Raw genomic sequence first — 26689 nt, forward strand, 5'->3', positions numbered from 1 at the left:
TAGCTGAAAATAAGGGAACACGGGGTAATGCAATGGGATCTGGCAGCTCTCAAATACGCATCCGCATACCCCCTGGCCAAAGCACGAACCCCCCACTACGTCCAGCTAAACCTGGGAGACCAGACCAGGGAAATGAACATCTGCAGCCTGTGTGGCTGTTTGCAACACGACGTGTTTGTGAACGCAGTGCTTGGACACGGGGCTGGGGGAAGGCCACGCTTTCATGGCCCAGCAGCAGCAGCAGGACCCTCAGTCCCTGGCCCAGTTAGCAGGGGAAGACCCAGTGCTTGTTGCGCAGCTACGAGTCCTCGTGCTCTTTGGTTTCTTTTCCTCTAGCTATCTTCCTCGTTAACTCAAATTAACATTCATAATGCAGCATCTATAGGAACATGCCTTCCAGACTCGGAGACATTTCTGTTATGGTCAGGATTAATCACAAGGGATAATTACAGTATTAAATGAAATAATTAAAGCATTATGACTCTAATAACCAAATTCATGGATATTAGCTTCCGAGAAAAGACAAATATCGGAACCAGAGAAGTTTTGATGGATGCCTCTGGCTGCATTTATTTTTCTTTGCATTTTCAATTCAAAAACTCCCAAGCATCTGCCACAGCAGAAGAGCTCACCTTAATTTGAAAAGGCCGAGTAGCATACAAGCAGGGGGGCTGATAGAGCAACGGGCTACTGCAGAAATGCTTCATTAGTGGTGATAACGAGGGGACAGCGGGCGCCAAGAGCTCTGTAGTGACAGAGCTGGGTTATATGGGAGAGCTCTTCCCTCTCCCTGCCCCTTGCCAGCTATGAAATGCATCCAGGTGCCACCGAGGCCAAATCCCTACCCCAATTGCTTGTCCCCAAAGGTCTCCAGGCTCTGGCAGCTCCACTGAGAAAACAGAGATTTCCACCGCCCCCAGGAGACCCGTCCTGCAGGCATCAGGAGTCCTCCTGGGAGAGAAGGAGCACTCGGCACCGCTAACGCACGCGCAGCCCCCTTCCTGCATCCCGTGTCCTTCTGCTGGGGAAGGAATGAAGTCTTAAAGTACTATGCAACTGAAAATATTTAAAAATACCAAGTATGTGCTTTTATGGATGCCTGCATAATAGAGTGCTGAGAGCACCACGAGTTGCTGTTACGTCTGCCCGCGCATCTTCTCAGACAAGGGAATGCAAAACGCTGCTGGGAAAGCACGCTCAGACGCTGGTAGCTATCTGGCGCACAGCTCTCAGCACGGGCAGATAGCGTGTTACAAATGCAATGACGTTTAAAATACCCAGACTAAGCAATTTCATCTTTTCAACAAGAAATACTAATTCTAGATATAAATTAGGATTTTTATCTTACAATCCCTCAGTGACTTAGAGCACAGCCAAATTTATATTAATATTGCATAATTCCTCTATCAGGCAACAAAAGGAAGAGTTCCTTTTGCTGTCTGGAAGCGGTTCCTGCGGTCGGTGGCAGGCATCAGCTCAGTGTGAACTATTAATATGCCGTGCTCCATATGCAGCCTCGTATCTCTGTTTGCAGCCTATATATGCTACTCGTTGGTATCATTCAGTTCCCAAATAGAGATATGACTTACTGAGCATTTACACTTCACAGCGTGCATCCATATGTATTGTTTCCCGTGGACACACAGCTCTCTTTCTGTGCCCTGTGCCCTAATATTCATGCACAAGTTCCCCCCCCACAACTCCATGCAGCAGCTACCTGCTTTGTATTTGGGTGCCACTCGAGTCCCCTGCCTGCAGAATACATTACGCCACTTTAGGTCCTGAATTCCTTCACAACGTTACACTACGCGAAAATTTGTGCATAGTTCTGACAAAGCAGACAAAATCCAGTTGCAAATGCTGCACTGTTTATTGATAGCTCCATAATACCGGCGAGGTGGGTTGCCAGACAGCTGCATTTCCTGGCATTTAAAAAGAATTCACTGTAATGTATTGTAATACATTAGCATAATAATTGGTAAGCATTCGCAGATGAATAGTTTACTGACTGATAGATTTTGTACAGAAACTGTGAAGGTTACGTGGAGGGTGAAAACATTTCACTGTGTCAATGAACACACTTAATTTTTCTGGAAGTGCTATTTAAATTGTGCAGTGCTGGGACATTAGCATAACAAAGACATAATGCATTAGTTTGTGCTGTAATAGGGAACACTGCCCTACAGTGCCTTCACCAGGTGACCCATGAAAGATGGGGGTTCGCAGTGTTCCCGTACCTGGCTACTGGAACGTGGAGAGATTCCTCTCAAACCGCAGCCCCGTGGCTGCCTCCTGCCCCTGCACTGCCTCCTGCTGCCTTGCGGCACGGGCAGTCCTGCCTCGGCACGCTTTCTGATGCGATCAGCTCTGGATCCTGCTTTGCTTTCCCACATCATCAAGTCTGGAAGTCCCTGCCGCTCTCCTCCCCATCCCCTTCTTGTCCTAATCTCTTCCATCTGACACCCCTCGGGGCACGGACCTGGTCTCTCCCTGCGCACGTTCATCAAGAACCACCCCATGGGGGACCTCTGTGTCCTCCTGCAGCTCGCAGCGAGCGCCCGAGCCCCAGCAGCCGCAGGGCTTGAGGTGCCCAGGGGAAATGTGGTCCCCTATAACCTCATGTCATCTCCACCTGGGATAACTTGGCTCCCAGGTTTTCTCTGGGTCTCCTGTGTTCTCGGACATCAACAGATGTCACCTGTGTCCCCTCGAGATACTCCTAACGCTGGCGAATGGTTTGCACTCCCTGGCTTCTGCCTCATTCTTCCTTTCCTTCAGCCCACAGCAGGCCGTCGGAACGACAACTTGGCAATTAACTTACAGAAACCCAAAACTGAATCAAAAGGGACAGAGCTGAGTCTTTTAGGCAGAAAGTGTTTGTGAAAACATTATAAGTCAAGTTTTTGCTTGCCATTATGTATGTTAATTCCATTGGCACCTGGAATAAATTGGGAAAAATGGACGTGAGGAGGAATGAAAGATTCCTGCGATGAGAAGACGAAGCTTTTATCTCCACTGACCAAGCAGAAGATCAGACATACGCAGAGACTTTGCCCGATATGGGATCCCAAATCATTTTACGATGCAGTTACTGCTCATCTCCACATCAGGAATGTGTTTAAAGAAAATAATCAAAGGAGCTTTTTGCCCAGGTGACAAACCAAAGATCCTTTCTTTCCGCACAACTATTTGACCTGCAGTTCCTACCAGAAATGTACAAATTTTAAGTGTTTCAAGCTTTCATCTGAAAGCCTCATGAACAGCAAACTCTGGAGTTCAATGCATTTCGTCCAGGAATGATGGAAGGATGAATCAAACCTCATTTGCAGAGATCTTTAATCTTCAATGGCATCTGTGGCTCTCGCTTTTGCTTTTCAGAACGTTCCCATGGCATAAAGAGGGAAGGTGCAACCCGATCTGTATTTACCTTCAGCACTGCTAAGGAACAAGGCATCCTTCTGTAGATTTTTAAAACCACTGTGTAACACGAAATACATGGGATATGCATTAGAGATTAAAATACTTCCTAAAGGTAAGAATATTTAATTGCCAGAAGAGATGCCCTACTACAAATAGAGATGTTTAGGACTACAGGCAGATGAATCCACTGGCAAGGGGGTCCCACAGACAGACAGACAGACAGACAGCCCCCCTTGAGGATCTCCATCCCCCAGGCAGAGCTTTTCCAGCTCTGAGCACTGACCCGCTCCCTTGTGAAAGGCAGAGTAAACAATTAAACAGCTCTTGCTCTTGTTATTTTAACTGTGAAAGCTGGCTTCTGGCGGCTGTACACAAATATGACCCGGCTGGCTCCCTCCGTCTAATTGGTAATAAGGAAATTGAAATGCAATTTATAGTAACAAATTCCTTCCTGCTTTACAGCCGCAACGTGTTTCATTAACACACAATTCCACAGCAATTTGCACTATTAGGGACACATTTGCTTTCAGTTAGAAGAGATAAAATTGAACGATATGGAGTGTAATTATGGGGTCAACGCCATACGTGTCAGTCCTATTGCAACACACCGGGTTTCCAGCAGGGAACCGACGGGAATGGCTCCCGTAAGGCATTGGATTACCGCTTCCTATTTGTGTCCCTGGGAGCCACAGCGGTGGGCACGAAGCCTACAAATGGTGGCGCTGCCCCGGTGCCCCCAGAATCATCCCCATGGACGGAGCCGACAGATTTCAGATGTATGTTTGAAAACTGGCCCCGCTTCTAGAAGCGCATCACTGATCGAATGGCACGGGAATACCGCGGTTCTTGCTCCTTCTTCCGCAAGCCCTTTTCTATAACTGCGCTGTAACACTGTCATTCTTTCCCATGCCCCTTTTTCCCCACTCACTGATTTCACCGTGGTGAGGGGAGAAGGGGAACAAACCCCCACAGTCTGCCACAGAAGACCGGCCGTGCTCTGTCCTGTCTCTCCCGCTCCAGCCCCCGCCGGGCTCCACCAAAGCCCTTCGGGACCTGTGCAGGACAGAGCAGCCTCCCTGTGCTAAATAAAGGTTTCCGAAGAGTTTAGGGCTGTTCAGACAGCGACAGTGGGAACTGTGCCAGCACCTAGACACTGTTTTTCTACATTACCACTCAGTGCTGTTTTTAGCTGCTGCATTAGGTGCGCGATATACGTACGTCTGCTTCATTCCACGCGCTGTATTTTAAAGGCGTAGCGCTAAGCAAGGGAGGGCACCGTATTGCGAGGTGTTTTGTGAACTAAACGTTGCCGTTAATCCTGAGTATCCCTTCCCGTGGAGGCGTGAGGCTAGCTTACAAGGAGGAGGAACAGCAGAAGCAACTGAGCGCATCCTGGCAGGGTTTGGTGGGGCAGCTCTGCAGCGGGTGCGCTGGGTGCGGCAGCACTGGGAGAAACCCCAAACCCACCAGGACCCGCCCTGCAGCTCGGTTTGGAAGGGGCTGGCAGTGGCACACAACATGTGTCCGGGCACAAAGGCACAGAGCTGCCAAAGCCAAGGAAGGAAGCAGAAAAACGTTCACAGGGCAGCTGGGGGAGCAGGCGGCGCTGCTCACGTCTGCGAGCGCTGGGGGCGAGCACAACGCCTGTAGGGCAGGAGGCAGTAGGGCAGCTTCAAAGGGAAGCCCCGCCAAAACAGCAAACACTCATCAATTTTTACTTCTGCTTCTTTAAAAGAGATCTATTATTTATTTCTGCTCAGATGTATTTGATAATTAGCAGCAAAGGGAAGTCTAGCAGCAGATGGGGACATTCCTGGGGAAATTTCAGTGCTGAATATTTTATGGAGTACAAATGCAACTTTCAGCCCTCTGCTTTGGACCGAAAGTGACTGCAGACAATTTGAGAAATTGAAAAAAAAAAAAAGTTATTTGCTTAACAAATAAATTGTACTTTATTAAAACCACAAGTTTTTATGTTGTCCTGAGGACAATGTTAAAATTCATTTCAACACTTTTATGTTTCACTCCCAATGAAAACAGATCACTCCAGCAAATGAAAATGATGGCAATCCCTTGAGAATGCAAAAAAAAAAAATCCTGAGTAATTGAGTGATGAGGAAATCCCACTGGTAATTGGGATTTTACAGAAAAGGAAGGGAGACGTCTGCAGGCACAGGCACCTCGGCACCTTTTCAGGACTGGCGGGGCGTGAGCTGTGTCTGGCTTCAGACAGGGACCGCAGATTACGGCACTTAATTACTTTCTGTCCCAAGGGATGCCAATTGAAAAGTCTCATTCTTGCCTTTGTTGCTCGGGATGAATCACTCTGTTGCTCAAATCCTCAACTGCCAAGTTGTCACCAGGAGATGGTAACGGGGCTGCTCGGTGGCAGCTCCGTGGCGTCTGCTGTGTGTTTGTGGGACAAATGCCGGCTTCTCCCTCCTCTTCTGGCATGGTTTCCCCTTGTCACTGCAGAGGGGGACCCCACTGCCTCGACCCCACCGAGAGGGAGCCGAAGCCTGATCGGTTCTTTAGCATGCCTTTCATGCTCAATATCTATCACTTTCCTCTCTTCCTCTCTTCTTCTTTCCTTCTTACAAATTCCCAGAAAACTCAACTTTTAAATGTTAAATTTTAGTGTTGCAAATACCGTGTGCCAAAAATATTGTTGGTCTGTCACTGAAGACTCGACAAATGTTAGATATGTCATCAGGACAAGAAGAGTGCTGCCCCGTAGCTCAGCACCAGGACGCTGGTGACTCTCAGACCATGCGGATTTTCCCGAGTGCCCTTCCCTGCGCCAGGAGCCCAGCACCAGCCCGAGCAGCCCTGCAAAGCCAGGCTGACCCTTCCCTTGTCATGGTGTGCTTGGTACGGGGCCGTGGTGTCGTCCACTTGGGGAAACGAAACACAGCTGTAGCATCAGCTCGAGCTTGTCTTCATCAGCTTTCCCCCAAAGCGGCTTCAGAGTACTGGCATGCAGGAGAGAAGACAAAATAACAGGGGGAAAAGGCACACAAAGCGCGGGTATTAAGAGGATGCTCCTTGCAGTTCAGTGCCTGCCGGCACTGCCGCTGATCAGGGACTGTGCCAGGGGCTGTGGCGATGTCCGGGTCTGGTTCTTATCGGGGCTCAGTGAGCAGTGGTGAACGGAGTGATGCAGGAATAGAGAGAGCATGGAGGGAGCAAATCTGCAGTTACATAGTCGAGGAACCACCGTGAGACTTGGATTTCATTTGGGAAGCCTGAGTAGCCAAGGAAGAGTGCTAATGCAGTTTGGAAACGTCTGTTGCATTCTCCCTTCAACACTGCTGCTTTTCCTGAGCGTATCGAGTGCCACGAGTGCTCTTGATTAGGAGATGAGCTTTTGGGGAGGAGAAACAGCCTCAAGTGTCACGGCTGGAACAAGCTGAGTCTGGGCAGCGTGGTGCAGCGGGCCGGGGAGGGAAGGAACAGCCGAGCAAGCAGAAACTGGCAGAAACCACATCTCCATCTACACCAGGAGCCTCCCGCAGAGCCCTCGGGGTCCCCACGTGGGGAGCCGTGCAGGGATGGCACCGTCCCCTTGCTGAGGACACAGCGAGCTTGTCACAGCACGGCTGGCACCAGGCAGCAGTGGGTGAAGGCACTCAGTATTGAGAACACCCTAGAAATGAACGGTGCGGTGCTACGTCGTAAAGTTATATCCTGATATTAGATGCTTTGTGTGCGCAACACTAGGCCGCCCCCATATATATCGGGTAATAAATGCCCCTTTGGTAGGAGGAGACAGTATTTCATTGCAAAAGTAAAAAATAATAACGGGGGAAAGTGCTATCTCAGCTTGCTGCATAAACAGCTAAAATAAGCAATATGCAGGCATATCATTTCGAACACAGATTAATAATTTCTGTTCTGAGAGGTGGTAGCTAGCCTGATTTATCGTGGCGATGGTATTATGGTCCCAGACTTTATTGTCCTCTAAATTATACCGCAGTCTATACAGGAGGCAGACAGGGATCTAAATCAAGGATTATTGCCTGTAAATTTGGAAACAAATAGTAGTTTTCCCCTCTTTAAATCACCGAGTTTGTGGCTTTTATAAGGTGAGCGTTACGACTTGTTATGTGACCGCAGCGCTTGCTTCCCTCGGTGCCTTCTTCCGCCCCGTGGAAGCCACCCCTGCCGCTCCTGCAGCTTTGCCCTCCGCAGGGTGACACCTTTGCTGCTCTCCATGTGGCTGGAGTGGCCGAGGAGCTCCGCTGCTCGAGGATTCCTGTGTAGCAGAGACGCCTTTTGACCATCTCACAGCCCCGCACGCTACCTCTGGATGCAGCCCGGCGAGCAGGACAGCTACCGCCTGCTCCCTGTCTCACAGCCGGCAGGGAAGCGATCTTTGCAGGCACGTCCATGAGTATGGATTGTACAGCAAGCAGCCGCTGCAGCACCACGGGGAAGCCCTTTCCCTGCTCGCAGGACGGAGATGCTGGGCGCTGGGTGCACAGCAGCACCTGCATCCCCCGGGGTGAGCGGCACAAAGCGAGGGCAGTGCCGGCTCCCTCCGAGCCCCAGCAGAACAATCAGCAGCGCCGGGGGACGGAGAGCTCAGCAGCCCGCTAAGCTGGGCTTTATTCCTCACCTCTCCGAGGGAAGGGCCAGCCGCTGGTCTTTCAGCTGCTTTCTGTAAGGGCCTGTGACTTTTCTGCTGTCTTTGTGTGGTCCACTTTGCAGCAGGTAATTGAAAAGATGATAAGAGGAGCTGTCATTCTCCCTGTCAGCCCTGCTCGCCTGGCTCCTGAATTGCAATTCATTTACAGGCACTAGCATGCTGTTTATGTTTTTGTCATCTTATACCTGAATGCCTGGATCAGACTCTTTTATTTCTGCCTTGCCCTTTGTATCTCTCAGTATATTTTCCGTCTCCCCGTCTGCTCTCTGCCTTGATTACACCGCGCTCCGCTCCTGCCCATGCCAGGAGCGCAGAGCCGAGGGAGGGCTGCCCCCAGCAGCAGTGGTGATGGAAGAGCAGAGGCCACCTCTGGCAGCGCCGTGCCTGGTGCAACCCCTGAGCAGATCCAGTCCCAAATTCATGGGACTGCTCCTGTGGGCGCTGTGCTGGAAATGCCAGGAAGGGTCCTGCCGAGAGGGGCTCCGCAGACACACGGCCAGAGAGCAGCAAAAGGGGATGGAGGGGGGGAAGGAGCCTCGTGCCGCAGGTGGAGGAAAGGGTGACAAGAGTATGGCTGCAGAGAGGATGAGATACAGCGTGGCTGCACAGTTAGACCTGGAAAATTGGTGCAGGAATCCTTGTCTGAGACTTCCCTAAGTGGAGTATTTTGGCTCTGGGCTCAGCACAGAGGGAACAGGGCAGATCCTGGAGACTGCGGAGGTGTCCTGCTCCAGCAGGGGGACTGGACTAGATGATCTTTCAAGGTCCCTTCCAGTCCCTACCGTTCTGTGATGCTGTGATTCTGTGCCACTTTGGTCCCCTGCTCCGTCCTGCCTGGCACAACTTCGGGCAGCGCAGCGCAGACCGCGCAGGGCAGAGGTCACTGGGGGCAATGACGAGAGCAGTCCCCAGTCAGTGTCAGGAGATATGGACAGGCCGTAGCGTTTTCCTACATCACTTGATGGCTGTGGTGTTGCTTTCCAGAGACCAGCACGTTAGGCAAAAAGGAAGCCAGGGGGATTCCACCAGCTAAGCAATAAGCGGGTGGGCACCAGCATTTGTTTGCTTGCCGTCTGCGCTGGGCCATATTGTCTCGCTGGTGTCTGCTCCCCAGTCTATCAGGAGCGTGGGTGCCAAATAGCTCTTGGCAGAGCTGCCAGGCAGAGCCCTGCCAAACTCCCCGTCGGCACCCGCGAATAGCTGCGTTTTGGTGGTGAGGGAGGATGCTCCTGGGCTGGGAGGAGGCTGGGACAGGAGCCCTGCACCCGATGCTTCGGGTCCCGTCCTCTGTCCTCTGCCTCTGGCGCGAAGCCGCCGAGGAGCTGCAGCGGTGCCCACTGCGGCACTGGTCTCAACCTAACTAAAAGCTACCCGGTAATGCCGCCTCAAATGCCAGTACAAAACAAAGGGTTACGTGTCAATAAACTCAAGACTTACACTATCACACGTGCACTTTTTAGTCGAGCACCAGCTTGAGTTACATGCAGCACGAAATGGCCTTTAAGTGGAACAAGTATGCTAAAACCCCGAGCAGTAACCCCTTCCTGATTTACAAGTGCCGGTGCCCCCGTAGAGCAGAAACAACTGAAAAGCCTTAATACATAAAGTCCTTACAATTCTCCTAGCATTCACTACCCATGTCATCAGGCAGCTGGACTTCCAGCAGCCTCCCAGCTCATGCGGTGCTGCCGCTCAGGGAGCCCCCCAGGCAGGACAGGCAGCGTCCCACTGCTCTGCTCCACGCTGAAGTGGAGATCTGCACTTGAGAGATGCAAAGAAGCTGTAAAATACTGCTTTTCAGAGGTGTTAAGTGTCCTGCGCTGCTCTTGCACAGGTAGAAGTGATTATAAGAGGCCCTAGGCCTTGGACAACTGAACGGTGTTTCTCCTACCCTCTTCTGCTGCTTTGTTCAGGCACTCAGAGCGATGACACAGGCGCAATCAAGGCTGAACTTAAGACGACTGAGCTGAGTTTTGAGCCCCTGCTTCTTGAGTGGGCTCATAATTTAGGCATCACATGATTCTTTCTGCGCTTTTTTTTTCCTTTTGTGATCTATAAAAAGCAGAGTGAAAAGTGCTCCAGCAGGGCATCAACACCAAACGTCATCATTGTGAGAGCAATTTCCCTCTGGCTCCTATTTTTAAACAACCTCCCGGAGTCCCTGCTGCCCACATTCTGGTGAAAGCTCTCCAAAGCTTAACAGGTTTGACATTTTCATTTCTGTTTTCCTTGAAATCCCTAACATCATCGGATTGAGCATTACAGCTTGTTTGTGTCCTGTTGCCTGCAAACATCTATCCCAAGCCCTACTACCAAGCCCTGAGGCAGGGAGGCCGGGACGGAGACATCACGATGAAGCGAACGACCGCAGACGAGCTGCTGCAGACCACCCCGGCTTGGACGATCCCTTCTGCAGATTATTTGCTTTCTGGCTAATGGCTTCTGGCACATAGCTCAAGAGGCGTGTTTTTATTTCATGAGTGCTGTGGAGGCTGCTGCCCGGCTCCGTTTTGCCGCTAACACTTTGCACTTTCCTTCCATCAGCAGTAAGCGCATCCCAGGCACTGTCTGCGCTGCCTAATGGTAGCCCGCGCCCCGCTCGTCCGGCACAATCAGCTGGGAAGGCGAAAGGCAGCCTCTTTGAAGTCAGCACTGCCCTTGACTGCCTGCCAGTGCTGCTGTGTCAGTAGATGGAGCTCATTTCAACCGCTTTTACTGCTGGGAGCTCTCTAACTAAAGAGCTGTTGTTGGGAACACTGTCCTGTTATTAATAGTCCATATAGCTTCGCATCCAGACGCACTCCTCACAACCCTTCTATGTTCTTGTCTCGTGTTTCTGAGGCATCATTTCCCATGGAACCGGGTCTATTTATGTGCCGAGAGCCTCTCAGCGGGGTCGGGTCCTGCGCACACAGCTGGGGCCACGAGCTGCAGCCAGCGGTGCCCCGATGCACTGCGCTGCTCCGGCCGTTGCCTTCAAGGAGGCTCGAAGCAGGAGGAGAAGCAGCACCCACCTGGCCGTGCTGCCTCCTGAGCCGCACCGCCTGCTGCAGCGCTTATCTTCCCTGCACAGCCTGCTTCGCTCACCCCTCCTCCTTGGCTTCAGCAGATCCATCACAGACAAAGCGAGGGCTACAAACTCCCCATCCATCTAGAAGCTTGTCCAAGTCCCATCTAGTTCTCAAAGGCATCGAACATCGTAGGAACCTGGTGTCCCTTTCACTGAGCAGCAACCGCTCCTGCCAAAATCACGGTGATGACTGTTCTCATTTCAGTGCTGTGCCCTGCTCCCCTGCAGGGACAGCACGACAGAGGCGTGACACCAGGGACATGGCAGTGTCCCCTTCACAGGACACATGCCCTGCATGTAAGCACATCCCGTGAACTGTTTCACCATTAATCTCTGTTTTTTTAAGCATCTCACCTTGTGGACACAGCCCCAGACCTCGGTGTTAGGGCAGCCTCTGCCCAGCTGACACAGTGTGCTCTTGGTGCAGGAGCTTTACACGCGGGCAGCTCTAGCAGAGGTGCCACCGGTACGGCCGCCCGCACGTCTTCTGTCCTCCGTCCGGGGGGCCCAGCGCATCGCAGGGTTCAAAGAACCCCTGGCAGCATGCTATCATCTCTGGGAGTAAGATTACAGCTAGTACTGAAAATTGCACAAAATACCTCCCCAATGATGGAGATTGCAGGGAGGCTGGGAAAATTACCTTTTTCATTATGTCTTAAAAACACTGCAATCTCAGCCTGTGCCCGAGATTCTAGGAACTAGTACGTTGTTCAGAATAGCACTGCTGGAGTGGGCTTGCAGAGAGCAGGAAAATGGAGCCTTCTCTTACACAGATACATTAGGACCCTCAGGACTGCTCCTTTTAAATCCCAGTACTCTGAATATTGGTGGTTGCTGGAGAGCTTTCTGCAGCTCCCACCAAACAGCAGGAAATGCTGCAGGCATCCGGGAGGAGGTTCACAAGAGGAGAAACTGGCCCCCAACAGATGCTTTTGGAGGACCTCAGAGCATGCTTTGCAGCCCTCTGCTGTCTCAGGACTGGTCTGGAGAGGACCCAGGCACCAGGGACACCCGGGTGCCAGCACAGGGCTGCTGCATGGGGCGCTCAGGCAGCGAGCCGGGTCCCTCCGGGCGCTGCATGCCGCTGGGAGCGGGGCAGCGGCTGTCAGCACTGCAGACGAGGGCACTGCTCATTCCCATTAGCAAAAAACAGCTTATGCTAACTGGCAGGGAGACATATGCTGAGGTGTGAGCGCTGAGGTTGCCAGCCAGGGCTCTGCACAGCATCCTTGTTACCGTAAGCAGAGATGTGACAGCAGTTTTGCCACCTCCCTCCTCTGTGACTGGGGAGAAGCACGGAGCCAACCTAACCCCAGACAAAGGCAGAACGCGGAGCACCCGCGGGCGTGGGCACAGGCTGCCTGGGCTCAATTCCTACCTGGGAAAGGGAAAAACCTCACGATGGGAGGGGACCCTGCAACAAGCAGCAAACGTAGGTGGTGCTCTGCAAGCAACACTTCGCTTCCCCCAGATCCTTGGGAAAATTTGCAAGGAGAACTGTGCAAGAAATGCGGGAGTTCCAGAGAATTTACTAGAGTCTGGAAATACATTTTCTTTGGCAAATCAGAGAAGAAGATAGCTTTGGCTGGGAGCCCATCTTGGTTTATTGCTGAACTGAAGCCAGTAATAAAATTAAAAAACAGGAGAAAGGGAAAGACATAAGAAGCATAAAGAAATGGGAAAATATGAAATTGGTAACAATAAAGGTAAATTACGAGTTAGGCGAAGCAGAAAATTTATAAGAAAAGTAAAGACATCCTGGTAAAACACTCATGGTTAGCAAGGTAAAGAACAGGTGAAATCCTATGAAACACTTATAAATCAGGAGGGCATTGTCAGCTGAATTTGGTGTAATTGCTAACTGCAAAAGTAATACACAAATGACTAATAATTATTTTCTACTCTTCATACAAAAGGAAGAGTGATGTTTATTAGCACTGAGGGATGATGAAATGCATTCCTTCCCATTAGTAACTGAGGGGGAGCCCAGGCTGGGGTTCCATGGAGAGACTTCCCAGAAGAAGTCAGCAAACCCAGAAAACCTCCCCGGGCCCCGAGGTGCTGGCTGCGTGTGGCTCCGGCTGATCGGGGGCTGCTTGGAACAAAACCTGTAGGAGCGGGGAGGTTTGGGGGGCTGGGACTGTCAGCACGAGGAAAGCAGGGTAAGGCGGGTAGCACGAGCATTTGCAAGCAGCACCGACTTAACGCCTCTCAGCACATCTTTACGAAAACCGGTCATCAAACCTAACTTCATTCTTGATGAGATTTGGGATTTGTGCGGTACAGCCCCTCTCATTCTCTGTGGGATTGTAACGTCAGCCTGCGCGGGGCAGAGCTGGGTGCGCGGCCCCTAAGGAAGCACTGCCATAAAGCAACAGGAGCAGCCCGCTGGGAGGACGCCCGAGGGGCACAGTGCCCGGGGAAGGTGCCTCTGGAGGGGCTGCATGGCATGGGGCATGGTACCAAGGGCAATTCTTGCTTTCCTGCCAAATTTTAGCAAAAAGTCACCTTAAGACTAACTGAAGCCTCCCTAGAGAAGACGCCGCCGTGGAGGGTTACATGAGTGGAGGCTGCACACAATTTTAAGAGCAAGGGATGAAGGTTTCTGTTTTTTACAGCGGATATCTGAAAATTGAAACATCCCCATGCTTTGGGGCATCAGAATCAGAAATTTGATTTTGGAAGAAAAGGGACTCGAGGGCTGTTTCCCCCTCTTCACGTTATTTGGTGTAGTCATTCTTTCTGTCCCCTCGCCCTCCCCATCACGGGCACGTAACACATCCTACGTGCTCTTGAACGAAGAGCTCGAAACAATGTGCCATCCCTAGCTAACTGTGAATAAAGCAGAAGTCAGCACATTTTTGAAGCAGTTAGTGTTTCTGCTATAAAAAGTTGTTTAGATAAAATGTACGAGCAGGGCACAGCTGCTCAGGTTGCTGTTGTTGCTCCATACACACTTCCTCTGCCTGGCTCCATTTTTTCTGTCATTTTTATCAGCCAGTGAATCTTATTTCTTGAAACAGTATAATGGTAGGGTGCTAAATAATTTCATTAAGGCAGGTGAGAACAGATGCATCCTGTTTGTGAAAGCGTTATTTCCAATTGAATCAGCCGGGCGAATTCACTCCCAGGTAGTCTGTGCTACGGGGACACTTAGTGACAGTGGCTCCTCTCCTTCACTCGCGTTCCTAGGGCAAGGATCTAATGCAGCATTTCCCAGCCTGGTCCCTACTGAATTTGTACTGTTTTCGTGGCTACCAGAACCAACGCATGGCTCCAGACTCGGGGGATTTGAGGCAATGTGGTGGAGCCAAACACCCCCCTCCAAGCCCACCGCCCCCAGGCACCAAGAAATCACCGGCTGAGCTCGGTGATTAGTGCAGACCCAAGAATCGCTTGAAATCGAGGTACAATTCAGTAGCCCTGGGACCAAACAAAAAGGGCAGCATCATTTCAGAAGGCTGGCAGATGGGTTACTTTCCATGGGATTACTGGGATACAGCAAACCCACATGAATTTATAATCCCCCAGACACACCTGAAAGAAGGTAAAGCTCCTTCCTAGACCCGATTTGAACCCATGAGGTGGGCTCAGTGTTGGCTGACCGCAGCGACACTTTACTGCTCCTTCCTCTCTTTGAACCAGCATCAGGTAAAGGCATCGCCGGGTCCCCTGGCACCCGCTACCAGCATTTTCCCCAAATAAAATGTACTACTGCTGCTGTAAATGTTTTCCAGAGGAGACTCAAGATTATCATTTTTCAGGGAAAGAAGTGAAAGCAAATAAAAAAAGAACAAAAACATTTATCATCAACATTTCCACTGCTACGTCTGAACGTTTTAGCCACCGTAACCGCAGTGTTGCTCCAAGATCCCGGGGCAGGTTTTGCGCTATAGAGAATAGAAAGGCATTTCTGCACAGAGGCTCTGCGTCTATCAACACAGATTAATTGAAAGGAGTCCTCGCCCCATAAAGCATTCCATTAGGAAAGATGTGCAGAGAGCTCTTTTGTTGCCACTTGACCCTCACGGTCTGTCCTTTTTGTCGCACACCTATAGAACAAATTACACGCCCGATCGCTTTGCGGATAACCGCACGGAGGCTGCAGGAGCACACGGTCAGGGTGGTACACGCACAGCTCGGCTGCTTCCCGGACGTGGGGCAGGGAGGGCTCCAGGAGGTCCCAGCCCTGCTGCGGAGACACGGCCGGGAGGGCTCCTGCACAATGCAATGGCAGGCAGACCTAACAAAGGAGCTGGGAGGCCTCAGACACCTGCTTTGTAAGGAAAACCTTTGCTCCTCCTGTATTTGCTTGCTATTTTAGAAGAACAGATGAGTGACACAGGTGAAACCAAGAGAGTTCAAGCAGCTGCCCACACCAGCCCCAGTGACACGTTCAGTAAGCACTGCCCCGGCCCTATCCCCGCTGCAGCCCTGTCTCCAGAGCCCCACGAGCCCTCTCCCTGCTCCACGCTGGCCCCATACCGGCTCCAGCCCCATCCTCGTGCAGGTGTCCAGTGGGAACAGGCCTCAGCTCCCAAACCCTGCAGTCACCCTGACCTCAACCCCGGTCAACCCCAGCCCCACCCTGACCCTGCGGCAGAGCCCAGCGGAAAGACTCCTGCGGCGAGCTGCCAGCACAGGACGGAGAGAAGCCCCTGCTGCACGTCACCTTGCCTTGTGCACGACAAGCTCTTTCAGACCACGTGCGAGAAGCGAAGGGCACGAGTGCTACGAAGCCTCGTGACGCACAACGGTCACAGCAGGAATAATCCAGCAGCCCACCAGCAGCCCACCAAGGCTCTGCAGAAGGCTGCACGGGGCGCTTTGGAGAGGAGACCGCAGGCAGCGCCGCTGCCATCGGAGGTACACTGTACGGAGGTACAGAGAGGTACACTGTGACACAGTGACACCTGGGAGTGCAGGTCACCGAATGCCTGGCATGAACTGAGACGCAAGTAAGGCTTCCAAAGCACCTCCGAATTTTATCTGTGCAACCTTTTGTTCAGCCAGACGTTACCTGCCCTGCCCTTCTCCCTTGCTTACCGCACTACGCTCGCAAAATAGATTCAAAGCATTCCAGGGCATGACCTTGTCTAACAATTTGCCCCACTGGGTGTCTGAAGCGCAGTTTAAAATAATGAATAATAAATGCAATCATCAAAATGCAGTAAGGCAGAAAAAGGGAGCAGCAGGTATACGTGACCTAGCAGAGAAGGGAGGGCCGGGCTGGCAGGAGGGGTCAGCCTCGCCGCGCAGCCCGGAGGCAGGATTTGCCCCGTGGGGAGCTGGGCTCAGGCTGGGCTCAGGCTGGGCACGTGGCATGCGTGAGCAAAGCCCTACACTGAAAACCACAGATCCCAGGGACTGCAGGGTATTAGTCTCTTGTGCTTATCGGGTTCCAGATGGAAAACTGCTTCTGCTCCGGGTCTTTATCCAAACACGAGTTATTCCCATGTATTTTTATATCCTGCCACTCACTGCTCTTCCCTTTGCTGTGGCTTGTTGGGACCAGACCGGGTCCTTACAGGGCAAAGTGTTTTCCCTTACTGCCCAAATTAGCCAAGTATCATCCCCCAGCTAAACGTACAAGTGAAGACGCACGTACCAGACCGGTATGCATAAAAGGCTTCTTTTAGCTGCGTTTCTGAAGACATTGCATTTGAAGTTTGCGTCTCCTGTAAGTGCTTGGCAGCAGAATACCAGTGATTACGTATTCTCATTAGATTTTGGTGTTAATTGAAAATGCTGTTGAAAGCTACGGAGTGTTGTTGTGCTGTAGCGTAAGCGACCTCAGTGAGGTACGGAAAAAGGAGCCGTTCCTTTGAAGAGCTCAGGGAAGAGATGTCTGTCACCGAGATGCTTAGAAAATGTGCTGTATTATTACTTTAGGAGCAGAACAAACCTGGCTTGGGCACCAGCATCGCAGAGTGTCTGGTGCAGGTCATTGCCTCTTGAGTGTGCTTTGCCCATCCAGAGGGGCTCGAGCCCGCAGCCCTTGCACAAGATTTTGGGATAAGCTCTGACCTGGGAGGGGAGATGTCCTCCTGCACGGCCCCTGCCTGCCCGCCTGAAGCAGCCACGCGTGCTGGAAGCCAGCGGTGTTTGACTGATGCAAGGCTGAGCCTTTCTCTTCCAAGCACTTTCCATTTCCTTCATATTCAGCCTGACAAATGCAAGAAGTACTTGACTAAGTCAGACAGGGTTTCATGCAGAAATAAAGTAGAAGCTATCGCGTAATTCTGCTCTGACAGGAGGCAAACACAGTAATCTGGGCAGTGTTTTCCTTTAAGTTTCTTCAGACATAAAACCTGAAATGACAAGGAGCATGGCAAGAAGAAAAATTGCTCTCATGTATCCCTGGAGCTGAAACTACTGAGTGTGGCAGAGCTTCCCCAAATCCCCTTATTCAGGGCACGCTCCTGTAACATTGGTACGTGGGGATGAGATCTGCCAGTGCCACGTTTGGCACTGAACGCGCAGGGACTGTTTTCTGTCCAACGTGTGCCCAGTAACCAGGGGTAAGGATGGCATTTCACAGACAGCAACGTTTCATGCAAGCTAATTTTATCATTGCGTGAGCTCACACATTCACAGAAAATTGGTACCTGAACAAATGAGGTCTGTACAGGCACCAGGCACCAACAGAGTGGAGAACGTGCACTGGGCAACTTCTGAAGGGTTCAGCTCTCAGTACCTTGTGCCATGGGGCAATCAGAGGCCGCTGACCAGCACTTCAGCACCCTTTCATGTTGCTTAGAAGAAAACTACCAGGCTTGGGGAGCCAGGGCTCAGCTTCAGCACGATGAAGTTTCTCCTTCCTCGAGATGAATCACTGAGCGCCAGCGAGGGAGTGATGCACGCATCGGCTTTCCTTGGATCGGGGTTGGGGTGGGATCTGCCTTCTGATAGGGTTAGTAAACAACGCTCTTCTGGCCTTGGGTCGCTGCTAAATATACCGTCCTGTGGGAGAAGGTCGTGCTAACAGACAGCACGCAAGATGCGTCTGTCAGGCAGCTTTAAAAATGAAGATACCAGAGAGTGTCTGCAGATCTGAACCACCACACACCACGTACATGGCAGCGGATTTAGAGAACAGGCTCAATAAACAATGGAGCATCTGTTTGCAAAAAGCAGACAAAGCCAATAATCAGGCCTCTGCTTATTTTTATATCATAATTCACTGCTGGAGCGCGAGCGCGTCTGCGGCTCGACTCCTGATAAGCAGCAGGCAGACAGGAACGTGGCCACCAGCTGCTGCTGCTGGCACCGCTGCCTGCACTGCAGCACGGCGCGAGCCCCGGCAGCACGGTGCGGGCGGGAGCTGCTGGAGAGCATAATGAAAAAAAAAAGTGCAATTCTGTTCGAGGTGAAGGAAGGGGGCAGGCGGCTGAATTGCGTCCCTGCTGCACAGATTTGGCAGTGACAGTCCAAGGGCCCTGCGAGTCCCCTGGTGTGCGGCGTGACCCCCGCCTGCTGCCGGGAGGGTGCCGAAGGCTCACGAGCCAGAGGAGAGAGGTATTGGCAGAGAGAAGAAAAACGACCCAAATATAAGTGACAAGTGGTGTTTGAGTAGGAAACTGCGCCTTGCTGAACTCTGCACAAAAAATGAGTGGAGAGAGTGGAAAACGTCTGAAGCAATTTGAGGAAGTTTATTGAATCCCCACAGGGAGCTCCAGATGGTTCGTGTGGCTAGCGCGGCTTTTGTTGCTCACGCAAAAGCTGCCCTGAGTTTTCAAGAGCCTTTGTGATAATAACGGGGCTCCCTTTTCCCCACGGACACGCGGATTTTCTCTCTCTCCCCCCGAAGCACTACTGGGGGTGCTCACTCTCCTCTCCAGTGCTGACACCCATCTCCGAGCCCCCGCAAGGGGAAGGCACCTCCCTGGGCAGCTCGCCGCTGCGGGTCTCCTTCCACGTTCTTCTTGGGAGACTCATTCTCAGCTCTGCATTTCTGTTTTATGATGCTTTGTGGCCTCTATAACCAGACAAGCTGTTGCCATCGCGCTGGGGGTTGTTCCCTTAGGTTTCTCAGCCACGCTAACGCTGTGACATAGCAGCTCCCCCAGCAGGGCAAGCCACGGGGCTGGGGGACAGGCTCCTGACTCACCCCCGGCTTCCCCTGCTGGTGGCCCTACAAGCACAAGCCCCCACCCTGTCCCGTCCCCAGCCGGAGGTGCAGAAGCACCAGGTTTAATGACGTCTGCACCGCTCCCACGTAGCCCAGCACCACGAAGCACCACCACCCCGGAGGTGGAGTCCCTGTGGAGCCCACGGAAGGCGCGGGGCAGGTGAAGGCAGCTCCTCCCCACGCTCCGCTCCTCATCCCATCCCAGCCTCGCGCTGGAGCAGAGCCAGGCACGTAACTGGTGGAAAGCAAATGAATCATCCAAGTCCAGGGGCATCAGCAGCTCAGGAGCAGCTTGCGACTTTGCAGGCTGTCTCAGAGGCAGAGAGAAGTCTTTAATCAATCGGACACGCACGCCATTATTTCCTTGCACTTTCCAGTGGTCTTTCCCCTCGCCAGAGATGCCGCGCGCTCGCTGCGTTCTACCTGAAGTAGGAACAGAAGTATTTGAGGTTGTTTCTTTCCCAGTTGTGCATTTTTAATTGGGCTATAAATTCCGCTTTGTTGTGGTTCAGAATGTTATTTTTATTTTCCAATAGAACTGTCTCTTCTTTGATGAGGGCAGAGATTTATTACCCAATTTTCAAGTTTTATGTCTCCCTTTTGGTGTGTTGTTTTAGCTGCTTCCTAGTTATACACACAACCCCTTTTCCCCATCTTTTTATAGTTGCATTTCCTCAAGCCCTTACTCTGTGCTGCTCCTTAATGCCCCTGCCTTTTAGCCAGTCTCCTTAGGATTCATCGTGGACCCATCCACCAGCCTCCGTTCCCACTTTACAGCTTCTTGAGGATGTCTTTGAGACTTCCACAATTAGGCAGTGTATTGCCATCGAGCTGCGCGATGTTAGGATGATTTTATGGCCGTGTTTATGCTCTGGCCCTGGGCCCTCTGCACAAAGCTTGCACAGAAATACTGAAAGGACATCTTGCGTGTTTATTTTTATACACCCATGGAGAACATAACGGTGACCTTCAGTCCAGCTCCTGGTCATTAATCAGTAGATAAAGCCACAGCAAAATACTAGAGGAACCGTTAGAAGCCTGCATCATTACGGGGCGTTCTAAGTTTGTGCAGTGGGAGAAAAACAGAGTCACAGCTAATTGAGGCACAAATACCCTGTAATGCAGTAATTAAGCCAAGTCCTCGGTGCGCTGCCCTAGAACGCCTCGCCATTGCTCGGTGCAGGCAGCAGAGCTGCAGCCAGGACACGGGCAGGACGCCGGCAGTGAAAGCAGTGGGGAACAGCGCCGTGCCAGCCCCGAGGGTGCTTATGGGGACCACAAATGGGCTTCTCTTCCCCCAGACCTCCCTGGAGGAATTCCTCCTCCGCCTGGGAGGACAGAGCCTCCGGGACCGGGACTGGAGCACCAAGGAGCACACAGGCTGGCACAAGTCAGAGGTGTCAAGAAGAGTTTGGACAACGCTCTCAGATGTAGTGTTTAAGTTTTAGGTAGTCCCACGTGGAGCCAGGAGCTGGCCTCGATGATCCTTGTGGGTCCCTTCCAACTCGGGACAGCCTGCGATTACCCCCACCCATCACAGCCGTGCTCAGCTTTGGAACAGGCTAGGTTTAACACCAGCCTCTCTCAGTTTGCTGACCTTTCTGCACACATTTGCTGTGTTTGTTTAAGGAAAAGCCCTTTTTTTGCTACCGAACTGAGAAAAAACGCATCATCCCTCAATATTATTTCGGTCTATTTATACAAAGTATCTCAGGGCAGACTCCAAAGGTCACAGGAAGACTCCAGGAGTTAATTGGCCCCATTGTCTCTACCACTGCTTTTGACGTGGGGAAGGCTCCTCATTATTAAACCGGGAGAAGCCTTGGTTATTAGTATCTGATACTTCTTAACAGAACAATTCACAGTGAGATTCAGTGCGTGCAACTCTTCAGCACAGATGAGAAAAATGGTTTTTCTCCCCCATCCTGTGGTTGCATTATTTCCACGAGTGGTAAGTGAGCATTGAGAGGATGAAAGAAGTTAAGAGAGGCATTTGTGTTTATCCCTTTAGCTCCAGACACAGCCATCGTATGTTCTCCCTGTGACCTTTAGCTTACATTCCTCCTGCAGAAATAGGGCTTTACGGATCTTTGTTTCAGTACTTAACAAGCAAAGATTATTTGAAGAACCCTGCAGGAGAAAAAAAAAAGAGAAAAAAAAACCACACCAAGTTTTTCACATTCTTGTAGACTTGGAACACGTTTCAGATTTGCTAGCAAGTTATACTTGAAATAGATCAAAAATACGTGCTTGTGTGAGTTCCAGAAGGCAAAGCTAAAAATAGAACCAAGAGTAAAATCTGCATGGGTGGAAAAAGCAGCGCCCCAGCACCCGCACGGCTGCCCGCCTTCCGGCACACTCCTCGCCCGCAGCCGGCGGGACGTGTCCTCGCGCCCTGACGGGGGAGCCAGGAGAGCTGTCATGTCCTGAGCACCCAAAACTCTGTCCCCAAAACTCCCAGCACCCCGTGGCTGCATGGTGCGCACCACCCAGCTGCCCCGGCCCCAGTGGATGCGTGGAGTGCAGCAGGGAGCTGCCGCCGTACCTTGTTTGTTTGGAAATCAGGCACACCGCTTAGAATTGCCCTTGATGAGAAACTTGCACCGTGTGAACCTGGAAATTAGCGAAACGCTCTTCAGCCCCTTGATTAGGGGAGGGTTACGGCAGCAGGAAGCTGCTCTCGGCGGCGATCATCAGTGTCTACTTGCTTACAGGAGGGCGAATGCGTGCAGGAGCGATCCCCCCAGCCGTCAGCCCCCAGGGACCTGTGCCATGGCACGGGGGGCAGCACACCCCAAAAGCCCTGCTCCAGCAGCAGCACGGCCCGGGGACACCGGGCACGGCTGCACGATGCCGGTACCCACTGCAGCCAGCTGTGCAGCCAGGTGGTGCTCAGCACCGGGTGCTGGTGAGCCGTCCCCTTCTACAGGATAAAGGAAACGCTGCTGCCCAGCCCGGTGCGTTCACCCTTCCAACGGATTCTAGTGACCAGCCCTAATTGCTGAAGAGATTAACCTGGCTGCTCCCAGGACTTGCATTGGAATTACTCCGTAGGAAGAAATAAATATTTGTATGCTCGCTTAGGCGAGGGACGAGGGAAAGCCCAAACCTATGTTTCAAACCGATCCAGTTGTTTTAGCAGCACATGGATGGAGTTCAGACAAGCCCTTGTGAGCTCAGAAAACTCAGCCGGAATAAACAGTTCAGCATGCTAATCCAGTCAGGGTTTCCATACTCCTCTCCGAGGGTACTGCAATACCATTACTGCATTAAGGCTCGGCTACACGAACCAAAAGGAGCAGAGGTTGAAGCAGGGGGATTTGGGGTTTTATCAAACCTGCTGTCTCCGAGATAACACATCATTTTCATTTCCGTTTGAAAGCACTAATAAAAATCTGTTAGTTCAACATGAATGCTTCAGAAGTGCCTCCTAAATCCCCAAAAAATGAACACATGAGCTTGGATGCTCCCAAATTAACTCGTGGGTTTGGGGGAAGCAAGCACTTAATTACTACAGCACGGAGAAGGACTACGGCAATGTGAAGTTCTGCAGCGAGCACGGAAGGGCACTGCCGTGGCTATGGCAGGGGGGTTGCAGCAGAGGATTTGAGATACTTTCTGCGCTGAAGCCTGGCAGGGGGAAGGGGCTGGAGCTCTCCTGGAGGCTGCACCAGGCCTCCAGGCACAGCAGGACAGGGGATGGGGGCAAGGAGCTGTTCTGCCAGGCTCAGGGCAGGCCAGGCAAGGCTCAGCGGGGCTTGGTGGAGATGGACTTGCACAGCATCAAGCCGCAAGCCTTCATGCAGGTTTCCTGTGTGCAAGAAAATCTGATTTCTCCTGCCCCGTGCATTTCCCTAGATCTGTGAGTTTGATACTTCACTTTGAATTCAATTCCCGAAGTTTTGATGCATTTGCTAAAGCTTTCAGCTGCACGAACAGCCGCTTTCCGGACTGCCATGCTGCCATCTAGTTACATCTAGGTACAGGTAACATCTAGTTACCTGCACGCGCTTACAAAGCGGCTGTCATTACAAAGCACACACCTGAAAGGATGCACAGGCATCTGAAAACACGGCTGGGATGAGAAAAGCTGCAAAGCAGCTCGGTATCAAAGCCCTGGCAGCACTGAACAAGAGCGCAGTGCTGCCTGTCGGGTGGATGGGCTCCCTTCCTACGCTTTGCTCAGTGCCTTTAATGCCGTCCCGGAGCAGGCGGGTTAACACCGAGCACAGCTTCTCCTTCCACACGTGGCTCTGTGCTCCTCAAGGGTAAGAAACACCCGCAGAGCAGCAGGCCACTGGCAAAAGCTGCTGTCTAAAAGTAAAAGTGCTTGCAAGCTGGGGCCGGGCAGAGCCGAGCCCCCCAGCACAGCACAGCACAGCACAGCACAGCACAGCGCAGCACAGTGCAGCTCCCCTGGGGGAGCAGTGAAGCTCCGAGTGCTCCCCCCGGCCCGGGGAAGCCCCTTGCAACACCCCCAGCTGTACGTGCTACCATGGCTCCCATTTTACTCCCAGCTCCCATCGGTATTTCAGCTGGGAAAAGCAATAATAGCAGAGAGTCTGCACATCACTGCCCATGCCCGTAATGCTGGGGAAAGCTTTTGGGACATTAATTCCCCGCTGCACTGCCACAACCTGCTAATGAAGGTGCCTCAGATCCAGCGCGGCAGGAGCTAACGCCCCCGAGAGACTCACCCTGCCCGCTGGGCACATGGATGCTGCCCTGGATTTTCAGTCACTGCTGTCAGGTCGCAGGAAAGGAGAAGGGAGGGAGCTATAAACTTGGTAATACGGATAACCGGAGCAGGTTTCCACCCCGGGGATATCTGTCCTTTTTGCGGCTGAGGGTAGCTTTCAGTGTCCTAGGGCTCCTTGCAGGAGCTCACAAGCAACATAAAACCCAGGGCTCCTGCAGAGCAAACCTACGATTTTTTCCTCCCTGTGAGCTTCCAAGTGCTTTCCTGGGTGGCACGGCACCACGAGTCATTACAGCGCGCTTTGGAGACTGGTTGTTCCACTTACTCTACAGCATACCAGGAGAGAATTTAACAGCAGAGTTTCCTCTCTTTTAAGACGTAAAAGCAAGGGTTTCTTTTGCTGCGAAGAGACAGGTTACCTGCTAAAACAGGCAACCCTTTGCCCCAAACACTCATCTGAGGCCCCGTCCCCCAAAAAGGCTGAGAGGCTGCAGGGACTGCAACTGGAGCGAGGTGTCAGGAGGCGGACGGACGCGTGGAGCAGCACCAGGACAACTGGGAGCACAGGGAAGAAGGACGAGCTGCTTGTGCCAGGCGGCTCAGGAGCACAGTGGGACAACGAGGACGGGTCGGAGCTGGGTCTCTGAGGGAGCCCAGGCTGTTGAGGAGGAGGAGGCAGCTCCCCAGGGCTCACAGCCAGCCCCCGGCTGTGACAGTGCTCGGCACGGCCAGCTTGCCTCTTACGTTAATCCTCTCATGGTCAATTTAGAGAGAGGCAATGGAAAAGCTGATTTACCTAACAGTTGTCAGGCGCCTGGTGCTTCTGAAATGATTCCTCCAGAAGCCCCAGATGCTGCCTTATCTGCACAAGTGGGACAGGCTGGCCCAGGGGGTCTTGTTCCTTGCCCGCCCATCACAGCTCTGCCAAAGTAAATACCCGAGTTAGTGCATTGCTTCTGACCCTGCCACAGGTCTCGGTGCACACCCAACGCTGACCCAGCCGAGCTCCAACACCACTTTCAGAGAGCACGCACAGAAGGACACGAGAGATGCCGACGCTTTGGATCACCAGGTTTGGGCACAGCCACCCAGGCGAGTCCCGCTAGAAGATGCTGGAAGCGACTCCTCCGAGCAGCCTTTACATACATCACACGCATCAAGAAGAGAGCTGGGGATAAACCAGATGCTCTGCATGATAACAGACAGACCTCTGCAGCGTCCTCTCCAAATCTGCTTTCCGACGGACCGCTCTCTTTATTCATCTTGTGTTTTCTTGCCTAGCTCTTTGAAACCAAAGGGATTACTTGTATTCTGCACCAGTGATCTGTAAATTAGAGGCTCAGCTGGGGACGTTGTCCCAGGGCTAAGCACCGAGCCCTGGCCCACGCGGGGGAAGAGGAGGAGGAGGAGGAGGACGAGGATTGTTTTGCCCAACTTCAGGGGGTTTCCACACAGGCAATCTGTTTACTGCAGACACACCGTGGGGAGGAGGAGGAACGCTAGCTCATGTTCACTGATTATAAATAGGGTGGGAAAGGGGAAGCCTTCACTCCCCAGCTTTCCTGTCTGTCAGAAATCTCTTCCTTGATTTTTAATTAAAGTCAAACCCAGCTCAGCTGCGTTCTCAGCTCCCTTTGCACCTCCCCCAAGCATCCCTTCTTCCTGACTTTGCTCAGCTCCCAGCACTCCCTTTTTCCATCAAATTCCTGCTCCTCTGGTCATAGCTCCTTTATGCCAAACAACCATTACACAGGAGATAGCATCGATTCACCTGAAATGAAGGAAATTGCAGGAAAAAGCCAGCAGGGCTGGGGTTATTTCTTGCCCCACTGGCACAGAGACAGGACAGCAGGCACAGAGATCCCCAGAGATCCTGTGCCGAGGAACAGTAATTCCTGCGCGTCTACCCGCAGGCTCCGGGCAACAAAAAGCAATTCCTGTCTAAATACATTAAAAGTTTAAAGCTTTACCTGGCGCCTGCTGGCCTGCCTTCCCCTCCCAGTGCTCTCCCACCGCTCTGAGAGGCCCCAGCTGCCCTTGGGGAGGCAGAAATCCAGCTAACAAGTTACAGGGGCGGCCTTAACTCAACACACTGACCCCCCCCCAGACCCCCCACCCTCCCAGGCGCAGTTTGCCCCCGTGCTGCCAACTGGGTTGGTTATGACTGCGTGTTGCATCTCGTTAAGCAGCTCCGCGTGAATCCGTGTCGGCCACTGAACGCATAATCCTTGGTAATTCATAATGCAGGGTCCTCAGCGTTAAATAAGCGGTGATCGCGGTGATAAATCACAGGATTATCACAAAATAGCGAAGCTTTGGTACGGACAGGTGCGTGGTTGGGTTGTTGCTGAGCACACGAGTGGGGCAGAGACGTCCGATGTCATTTCTGACAAGGTGTGAAGCACCAGACAATGCCTAACAGCCCTTTTTAATTGGACTTGAATCCATTAACAAAGTTTTCCTACCCCGTCTCTTCTATAATTGGAACGTTCTTGAAATTTCCCCTTTTCTGAGCTACCAAACTAATAATTTACCCACTTTAATTTGAGAATCGCTTATTTTGTTCAGTCATAATAATGAATATTCAGCTTCATTAGCACGTATTTGGCTCAATTCATACTTAAATGCGTTCAGCTCTGTCAATGCGACACTTGGATCGCTGCAGAGGAGGCTCCCGGGCTCGTATGGACGCAGCGGCCGCTGCTGCCCCCTCTCCACCAG

The 26689-nt window shown here is 52.0% G+C and overlaps 1 protein-coding gene and 2 long non-coding RNA genes across 3 annotated transcripts in view; 1 reads left to right on the forward strand and 2 right to left on the reverse strand.

Annotated features, from left to right (window-relative positions):
• Positions 1-26070, reverse strand: part of LOC310886171 — a 43713-nt gene extending 17643 nt beyond the window's left edge. The window contains exons 1-2 of the long non-coding RNA XR_014575228.1: positions 21815-26070; positions 1-21399 (exon numbers count right to left, since the gene is read on the reverse strand). The exon at positions 1-21399 is cut by the window's left edge and continues 17643 nt beyond it. This is a non-coding gene — a long non-coding RNA (uncharacterized lncRNA). The remainder of the gene's footprint in view (positions 21400-21814) is intronic.
• Positions 1-26689, reverse strand: part of LOC310886170 — a 228797-nt gene that overhangs the window by 59333 nt on the left and 142775 nt on the right. The gene's annotated exons all lie outside the window — the stretch shown is intronic.
• Positions 1-26689, forward strand: part of GRIK3 (glutamate ionotropic receptor kainate type subunit 3) — a 141247-nt gene that overhangs the window by 20533 nt on the left and 94025 nt on the right. The window lies entirely within an intron of this gene.

This window comes from Anser anser (assembly GCF_964211835.1).
Source record: "Anser anser genome assembly, chromosome: 24".
Classification (NCBI taxonomy): Eukaryota; Metazoa; Chordata; class Aves; order Anseriformes; family Anatidae; genus Anser; species Anser anser.